Below are 9,247 nucleotides of genomic sequence, written 5' to 3'. Positions count from 1 at the left end.
CCTGATAGAAAAAGCCCACTTGATATTGTTCTTGACTAGCTTCTATATAAAGCTTAAGAATTCACTTAATGAATAATGCTGTTACATTGACTTCAGCACGTTTTCAAGATTTTAGTTCACAGCTTAGGTTTTCACATACTTGTTTCAAGTAGAAAATAATAAATACAATTAATAATGACATCTCTTAGAGAAAAGAATGATCCAGTGAAAAAAAATAAAGCTTATAATTAGTGTAGCTCTCATACACTTTTTCTCACACAATTTAGAGGCAAAGTTGTGAATTCCTTCGATCTAGGATCAGATTTTGTTTTAGCATCCTGAGTATGAGGCTTCCATGCTCAAGGCTTCCTCATTGTTTAAGATGGCTGCAGAGCTTTGGCCATCTTAGTCACAGAACAGGATTTAACATAAGAACATCTGCTTTTGCTTCTTTGCCATCTTACCTCTTCCCCGGGAGCCACCGCCATGAAGGTCAAGCTGTGCAATTTCAGCTGGTACAAGATCTACCTCGGATACTGGAGGCACTAGCTAGGTCCAACTGGAAGGTTTTCCAATTTCTTAATGCAAAATGCGAGTCAGCCTTCCTTTCCAAGAGGAATCCTAGGCAGGTAGACTGGACTGTTCTCTACAGAAAAAAGCACATAAAGGGACAGTCAGAAGAAATTCTAAAGAAAAGGACCCACCATGCAACCAAATTCCAGAGGGCTATCACCAGTGCATTTCTTGCTGGTAATCATGGCGGAGAAGAACTGAAAACCTGAAGTTAGAAAGGCTCTGCAAGAGCAAGCTATCAGGGCTGCTAAGGAAGGAAAAAAGACTAACTAAGCATCTAAAAAGACAGCAATGGCTGCTGCTAAGGCTCCGCAAAGGCAGCACCTGAGCAAAAGATCATGAAGCCTGTGAAGGTTTCTGCTCCCAGAGTTGGTGGAAAAATGCTAATTTGGCAGTTCAGATTTTATAATAAAAATCTAATTATAAAAAAGAGCATCTCCTTTTATATGGCTCTATTTCCTAGATAAAGAGAAATAGCAAGAGATTCCTTTTCAAAACGGAGTCAAGAGGCCATTAAAGAAGTAGGTCTTACAAACAATTCTATAATTGTCTGTAAATGTGAACTTTGGTTACTGATATCCTTTGACCCCCAAAGGATTTGAAATGACCAGATAATTACATTGTATCCAGAAGCTCAAATTATGTCAGGATGTTATTGAACTCTTGGTTTATGAACATGTTTGTTGCCTAGATACAGTCTCCCCTTGCCTTCCACTAGTCCCATAGCTCTGCTTTCCTCTGGTCAAATGATTTTAATTATCTAGTAATGATTTAGAGCTTTCTGCCTGTATTATCTCTGGTTTTCCCTCACATAGTCAGAATATTCTTTCTGTTCTCTCCAAATTTGTTCTTCTCAAATTGTAATCTCCAAGACCCTCATATAAAGCTTTTTCTTTACAAATTCAGAATTTGAAATTGGTTGATAACATATGTGTCAGAGTTGTGGGATTCAAATGACTTTTTACCTTCATCATTGCTGTAGATGCAAGTAAGACACCTGCAAAAGACTCTGGGCTTCATCCTTTTCTCTGTGGCCTTGGATCATGGTACCTAGTCCTTTTAAACTTCATGGCATCTATTCCCTCCTTTTGGTTGAGGTTCTGGAACTTCATTTCAATGTCCTTTGTTGCAGGCTCCTCATTTAGGAAGGAAATTCTTTGTCTAGGTATGTACTTGATGTGGTCGAAAGAAAACTTTCATCTTGAATATGATGTTATGGGCAGTTCATCCTCTAAAAATAATACTGAGGGGCAACCCTCACCCAGAGCTTCAGCCTTTTTTATGATTAAAACCTACAGGCCCTCTTGTGAACTTCTGTCACAAGACATTAAAATAATATTCTGAAACTGTGTTTGCTCACTAGGGGCTCTTTTTATATCTCCAAATAATAATTCTAATTAATATAAGTAATCCATCCTAATATGTGGTAATTAAAATTAGACATAGGAAGAGAAACAACCTTATGCAAAGAAAGAAAGCATGTTTTATAGAGGTACGGAATGTAAAGATGTTTTTGAAGAGAATGGTTTTATCCTATTTTTCTAAAGATTTATTTATTTATTTATTTATTTATTTATTATTGTTATTTTAAAATTTGACCAGAGGGAGAGAATGGGAAACCGAGAAAGCAAGCCACCAGATCTGGGACTCAAACTATGGTCAGCCATGTGGGAATCTAGCACCTTTAATCACCACACCACCTGCTGTGCCAAGCTGTTTTTATTCTAAAATAGAATGACTGGTTGTTCCAATGTGGGAAACAAAAAGTGTATACTAAATGCCTAAAGGTTATAAAGGATTTACAGAAGATAAAATTGATAAAAAATTATTTTTATGTATGACTAAATTTAGCCAAATTAGAAGGGAATTGTACTTTTTCTAAAAATTAAAAATCATGATTAAAACAGTAATATTTTTAAAAATTGGATCTGCTTTTATTAGAAAATTATAATAGGTTGTTTTGTGTGTGATTGATCTAGTACTCTACTGTTGGTGTTGCTTAACCCCAGATTCACTTCTTTAGACAAAAGTAAGCTATTATCCTTTGAAATAATTACTGGCAGACTAATGAGACTGGATGAAGAACTCCATGAACCTTCTATGATTAAAGGAGACCTTTTTATTTACTGTCAGGAATTATAAAAGCCTTCAAGGCTAATTCACAATTTGTAGAGCAATGTTTCCACAGTGTGCTCCTGGAAGGTGAAGAGAAGAAACATCATCACATAGTCTTTAACCTGGTGATTATGTGTACTGAGAACAGCTCGCAAAAATCCTTTTCCACTGCATCAGGCACTACTGACCAATCCTTTGCTACTAATTTTTTTTCTTTTTTGGGGGGGAGAGGATTTTCGCTATAGGGCGTGTGTGCTCGCCAGACAGACAGAGAGAGACAGAGAGATAGAAAGCGAGAAATCACCCCCCAGGGGGGATGGCCATGCCGCAATCCCTTCTCCTCCATTCTCCTCTCGGGATCTTGGGCACGCACGCACACGCGCCCAGAGTGAGTTTAAGCCACCGGGTCCAGGACTCGAACCGTGGTCGACTACTTGGGAGTCCAGCGACATAGCCATTACGCTAACTGCTGGTCCTCTTTGCTACTAAATTTTAAAGAATTGACTAATGATTTACATTTATCATTTTAAAAAGACTGTTCTACCTGAATAATCACTGAAATACCAGAGATCACAAATTAAAATTTGCCCGACACCCCATCTGACCCTGGAAAATGAAACAGATGACATCAAATGTACAAAAAAATATTAAAAAAAAAAAAAAAAAGTAATATCTAGCAAGTTTTTTAACTTTTATCATTATTTTTAGTTCTACAACTGTAATCTGATACTTTTTAAAATTAATACCTGCTTTGGTTTTCTGTTTTAAGAATTGCTAATGTGCTAAATGTATCACTTGTTTTGGTTAAATGCTCTGACATATATGTTTATTCTCTTTATACAAGAGTACATTTTCTGACAAAACAGAATTTGAATATGTAAAGGCTTTTAGTAAATACTGTTAAATGCAATATAGATACAAATATCAATCTACAGAGCACTGGGCAGGAATCTTCTTAAAACAAAGAGACTAGTACTAGAGGAAAACAATTTTTTTATGGCAACATGGCCTTATATTTTGAAAAAAAAAAAAAAAACTGTTTAATAGCCATTCATAGCAGAAAATAGTTCTTATACAGACTGAAAATCCAAAGAGTTAAGAATAAACAGTGTTAGGAAAGCAATGTCTTTATTTTTAAAGAATTATTTTATTTAACTTTATTTAATTATTTATTTTATTTTGATCAGAGAGGGACAGAGTGAGAGAGAGTGAGTGAGAGAGAGCAAGAAAGCAAGCCGCCAGGTCCAGGACTCGAACTGTGGTCGACCATGTGGAAGTCCTTAACCACCACGCCATGTACCAGTCTCACGAAAGCAATGTCTTTTAGCCAAAAGGTGAGTTCTTCAATCTTGCTAGGGGTCAATCCTCCTGGCACCTGAAATTGAAAACATTTTAAATACAAAGTGACAGAGTATACCTGTTGAAGAAGAAATTATTGCAATGTTAAAGGACAGATGGAGACACTATGCCAAAGACCTTTCCCTGTTGTAGAAATAACCAACTGATAATTTTTCCAAAGTGATTCTGATCTTAACATCTTAAATACAAAACATGTCAAGAAAGGAAATATGAAACACTCATGTATGTGTTATTTTTGGCCTACATTTTAAAAACAAGGCAAGTGAGATACTAATTTAGATGTCTGGATATACAAGAAAGAAATATTCTCTTTTGTTTTATGCCAAAATTTTAAAAGTTACTTATTCCTAATAAATTCTTAAAAGTAAGTAATTCTTAACTATTTCTTTAAAACTACTTTTTCATCTTTTAATGAATTCCACTCTAGACAAAGCTTCAAATTAAAGGAGGAGGAGGTTAATATTTGCATTTTTTTCAGTCCTGATAGAAAAAGCCCACTTGATATTGTTCTTGACTAGCTTCTATATAAAGCTTAAGAATTCACTTAATGAATAATGCTGTTACATTGACTTCAGCACGTTTTCAAGATTTTAGTTCACAGCTTAGGTTTTCACATACTTGTTTCAAGTAGAAAATAATAAATACAATTAATAATGACATCTCTTAGAGAAAAGAATGATCCAGTGAAAAAAAATAAAGCTTATAATTAGTGTAGCTCTCATACACTTTTTCTCACACAATTTAGAGGCAAAGTTGTGAATTCCTTCGATCTAGGATCAGATTTTGTTTTAGCATCCTGAGTATGAGGCTTCCATGCTCAAGGCTTCCTCATTGTTTAAGATGGCTGCAGAGCTTTGGCCATCTTAGTCACAGAACAGGATTTAACATAAGAACATCTGCTTTTGCTTCTTTGCCATCTTACCTCTTCCCCGGGAGCCACCGCCATGAAGGTCAAGCTGTGCAATTTCAGCTGGTACAAGATCTACCTCGGATACTGGAGGCACTAGCTAGGTCCAACTGGAAGGTTTTCCAATTTCTTAATGCAAAATGCGAGTCAGCCTTCCTTTCCAAGAGGAATCCTAGGCAGGTAGACTGGACTGTTCTCTACAGAAAAAAGCACATAAAGGGACAGTCAGAAGAAATTCTAAAGAAAAGGACCCACCATGCAACCAAATTCCAGAGGGCTATCACCAGTGCATTTCTTGCTGGTAATCATGGCGGAGAAGAACTGAAAACCTGAAGTTAGAAAGGCTCTGCAAGAGCAAGCTATCAGGGCTGCTAAGGAAGGAAAAAAGACTAACTAAGCATCTAAAAAGACAGCAATGGCTGCTGCTAAGGCTCCGCAAAGGCAGCACCTGAGCAAAAGATCATGAAGCCTGTGAAGGTTTCTGCTCCCAGAGTTGGTGGAAAAATGCTAATTTGGCAGTTCAGATTTTATAATAAAAATCTAATTATAAAAAAGAGCATCTCCTTTTATATGGCTCTATTTCCTAGATAAAGAGAAATAGCAAGAGATTCCTTTTCAAAACGGAGTCAAGAGGCCATTAAAGAAGTAGGTCTTACAAACAATTCTATAATTGTCTGTAAATGTGAACTTTGGTTACTGATATCCTTTGACCCCCAAAGGATTTGAAATGACCAGATAATTACATTGTATCCAGAAGCTCAAATTATGTCAGGATGTTATTGAACTCTTGGTTTATGAACATGTTTGTTGCCTAGATACAGTCTCCCCTTGCCTTCCACTAGTCCCATAGCTCTGCTTTCCTCTGGTCAAATGATTTTAATTATCTAGTAATGATTTAGAGCTTTCTGCCTGTATTATCTCTGGTTTTCCCTCACATAGTCAGAATATTCTTTCTGTTCTCTCCAAATTTGTTCTTCTCAAATTGTAATCTCCAAGACCCTCATATAAAGCTTTTTCTTTACAAATTCAGAATTTGAAATTGGTTGATAACATATGTGTCAGAGTTGTGGGATTCAAATGACTTTTTACCTTCATCATTGCTGTAGATGCAAGTAAGACACCTGCAAAAGACTCTGGGCTTCATCCTTTTCTCTGTGGCCTTGGATCATGGTACCTAGTCCTTTTAAACTTCATGGCATCTATTCCCTCCTTTTGGTTGAGGTTCTGGAACTTCATTTCAATGTCCTTTGTTGCAGGCTCCTCATTTAGGAAGGAAATTCTTTGTCTAGGTATGTACTTGATGTGGTCGAAAGAAAACTTTCATCTTGAATATGATGTTATGGGCAGTTCATCCTCTAAAAATAATACTGAGGGGCAACCCTCACCCAGAGCTTCAGCCTTTTTTATGATTAAAACCTACAGGCCCTCTTGTGAACTTCTGTCACAAGACATTAAAATAATATTCTGAAACTGTGTTTGCTCACTAGGGGCTCTTTTTATATCTCCAAATAATAATTCTAATTAATATAAGTAATCCATCCTAATATGTGGTAATTAAAATTAGACATAGGAAGAGAAACAACCTTATGCAAAGAAAGAAAGCATGTTTTATAGAGGTACGGAATGTAAAGATGTTTTTGAAGAGAATGGTTTTATCCTATTTTTCTAAAGATTTATTTATTTATTTATTTATTTATTTATTATTGTTATTTTAAAATTTGACCAGAGGGAGAGAATGGGAAACCGAGAAAGCAAGCCACCAGATCTGGGACTCAAACTATGGTCAGCCATGTGGGAATCTAGCACCTTTAATCACCACACCACCTGCTGTGCCAAGCTGTTTTTATTCTAAAATAGAATGACTGGTTGTTCCAATGTGGGAAACAAAAAGTGTATACTAAATGCCTAAAGGTTATAAAGGATTTACAGAAGATAAAATTGATAAAAAATTATTTTTATGTATGACTAAATTTAGCCAAATTAGAAGGGAATTGTACTTTTTCTAAAAATTAAAAATCATGATTAAAACAGTAATATTTTTAAAAATTGGATCTGCTTTTATTAGAAAATTATAATAGGTTGTTTTGTGTGTGATTGATCTAGTACTCTACTGTTGGTGTTGCTTAACCCCAGATTCACTTCTTTAGACAAAAGTAAGCTATTATCCTTTGAAATAATTACTGGCAGACTAATGAGACTGGATGAAGAACTCCATGAACCTTCTATGATTAAAGGAGACCTTTTTATTTACTGTCAGGAATTATAAAAGCCTTCAAGGCTAATTCACAATTTGTAGAGCAATGTTTCCACAGTGTGCTCCTGGAAGGTGAAGAGAAGAAACATCATCACATAGTCTTTAACCTGGTGATTATGTGTACTGAGAACAGCTCGCAAAAATCCTTTTCCACTGCATCAGGCACTACTGACCAATCCTTTGCTACTAATTTTTTTTCTTTTTTGGGGGGGAGAGGATTTTCGCTATAGGGCGTGTGTGCTCGCCAGACAGACAGAGAGAGACAGAGAGATAGAAAGCGAGAAATCACCCCCCAGGGGGGATGGCCATGCCGCAATCCCTTCTCCTCCATTCTCCTCTCGGGATCTTGGGCACGCACGCACACGCGCCCAGAGTGAGTTTAAGCCACCGGGTCCAGGACTCGAACCGTGGTCGACTACTTGGGAGTCCAGCGACATAGCCATTACGCTAACTGCTGGTCCTCTTTGCTACTAAATTTTAAAGAATTGACTAATGATTTACATTTATCATTTTAAAAAGACTGTTCTACCTGAATAATCACTGAAATACCAGAGATCACAAATTAAAATTTGCCCGACACCCCATCTGACCCTGGAAAATGAAACAGATGACATCAAATGTACATAGCTGTTATTTAAAAATTGGTAACTGATCTGTGTAACTCTCCTTCTTCCTGTGTTATCCCTTGCTAATACATTTAGTTATAGTATTTTCCTCCAATGGACTCAATTCTGTGCTAATTAAAAAAGGCATCCAATTGTTATGTTTATGGTCTACTTCTAGAATGTCCTAGTGGATATCCCCATATAAAAGAGATTGAAAGGCATTAAGAGATTATATTCTGGGGATCAAGCAGGTGGCATAGTGGCTAAATTACTAGACTCCCACATGGCTGATCATGGTTCAATTCCCAAACCTGGTGGTTTGCTTTCTCACTTCCCCCCTCCTTTGTCTCTCTTTGGTGAGCACATACACCCTATAGCAAAACTTAAAAAAATTAACAATAACAATAATGGATAAATTAAATAAATATTTTTTTTACCTTAGTATTAAGGAAAATGTATTGTCTCACAGAACAAGAATTCTAGGTGGACCAGTACAGGGATTAGATTGACAAACAAGCTCACACCCATGAGCACTTACCACCTCTGAGATTTACTAGGAAGTCCAGAGGCAACCAGAGCTCAGACACAGCTTCAAGAGATGGCAGACATAAAAGCAAACTCTTTGTCCTTTCTTCTCACATTAGGTATGGAATTTCTGTGTAGAATTATAGATGAGGTTTTTAGGTGTGGTTGTAAATATTATTATCTTACACAGCAGGGTAGGCATGTTACATAATTTTCTCAAAGCCATTCTACATTCATTTACACATTCAAGTTTATTTATCGTAGTCCTTGACAGGACTAGCCTGCTAAGGACACTCTGTAGATTATGTCTCCTCCTCCTCCTAGTAAATAGCACTAATCCATTTACCCGAAGATCCCATTGAAGAAGAGAGTAAGCTCTGTCTCGTGAATTGTTTTCTTTCTCGCCATGATTGCTTCTTCAGTAAAGGGAGTGAGTAAAGGGATCCCATGTCATGCCTTAAATCATTCTTCCTCACAAGAGAACAGGCGTTAGAGCTGGTTAATGCACCAGCTCCATAGCGATACCAGCGATCCAGGATCTCTCCATCCTCTGCACCGTCCTTGTCGGGTATTGGTCGTTGCTCTCTGAGTTCTTCCCTTGGGGGTGACAAGAAGGCTGTCGTATACAAAGGAGGATAAAAGCTAACTTTTTATTTATTTATTTATTTATTTATTTATTTTTATTTACATTAATACATTCAATCACATTATTTAGCTTACAAGGTGATCATTTTAATATGTGAACATTTCTCCCCGATCGAGTTGATCAAAATATAACAACACTACCTCCCTGTCTCAACAATGCTGTCTCCTTATCCCTCCTCCAAATGTTCTTCCCCAGGCCCCACTCCTCCACACACACCACAGCTGGCATTCACATCCACCTCTTGTGTTTGTACATCCTTTAGCCCGTCAGTTTCAGTTATAGAG

General features: G+C 36.9%; 1 long non-coding RNA gene across 2 annotated transcripts in view; it reads right to left on the bottom strand.

Annotated features, from left to right (window-relative positions):
• Nucleotides 1-3,911: 3,911 nt before the first annotated feature.
• The window catches only part of LOC106734348 (uncharacterized), a 13,282-nt gene continuing 7,946 nt past the window's right edge, over nt 3,912-9,247 (bottom strand). Inside the window, exons 1-3 of one of the 2 annotated variants that reach the window (XR_001369999.2) lie at nt 8,331-8,375; nt 4,949-5,130; nt 3,912-4,042 (exon numbers count right to left, since the gene is read on the bottom strand). This is a non-coding gene — a long non-coding RNA (uncharacterized LOC106734348). Of the gene's footprint in view, nt 4,043-4,948; nt 5,131-8,330; nt 8,376-9,247 lie in introns of those variants that run through there. The other variant, XR_001369998.2, reaches the window with a different exon arrangement.

Source organism: Tupaia chinensis, unplaced genomic scaffold (assembly GCF_000334495.1).
Source record: "Tupaia chinensis unplaced genomic scaffold, TupChi_1.0 Scaffold000097_1, whole genome shotgun sequence".
Lineage (NCBI taxonomy): Eukaryota > Metazoa > Chordata > Mammalia > Scandentia > Tupaiidae > Tupaia > Tupaia belangeri.
This window is presented reverse-complemented; position numbering and strand designations above follow the sequence as displayed.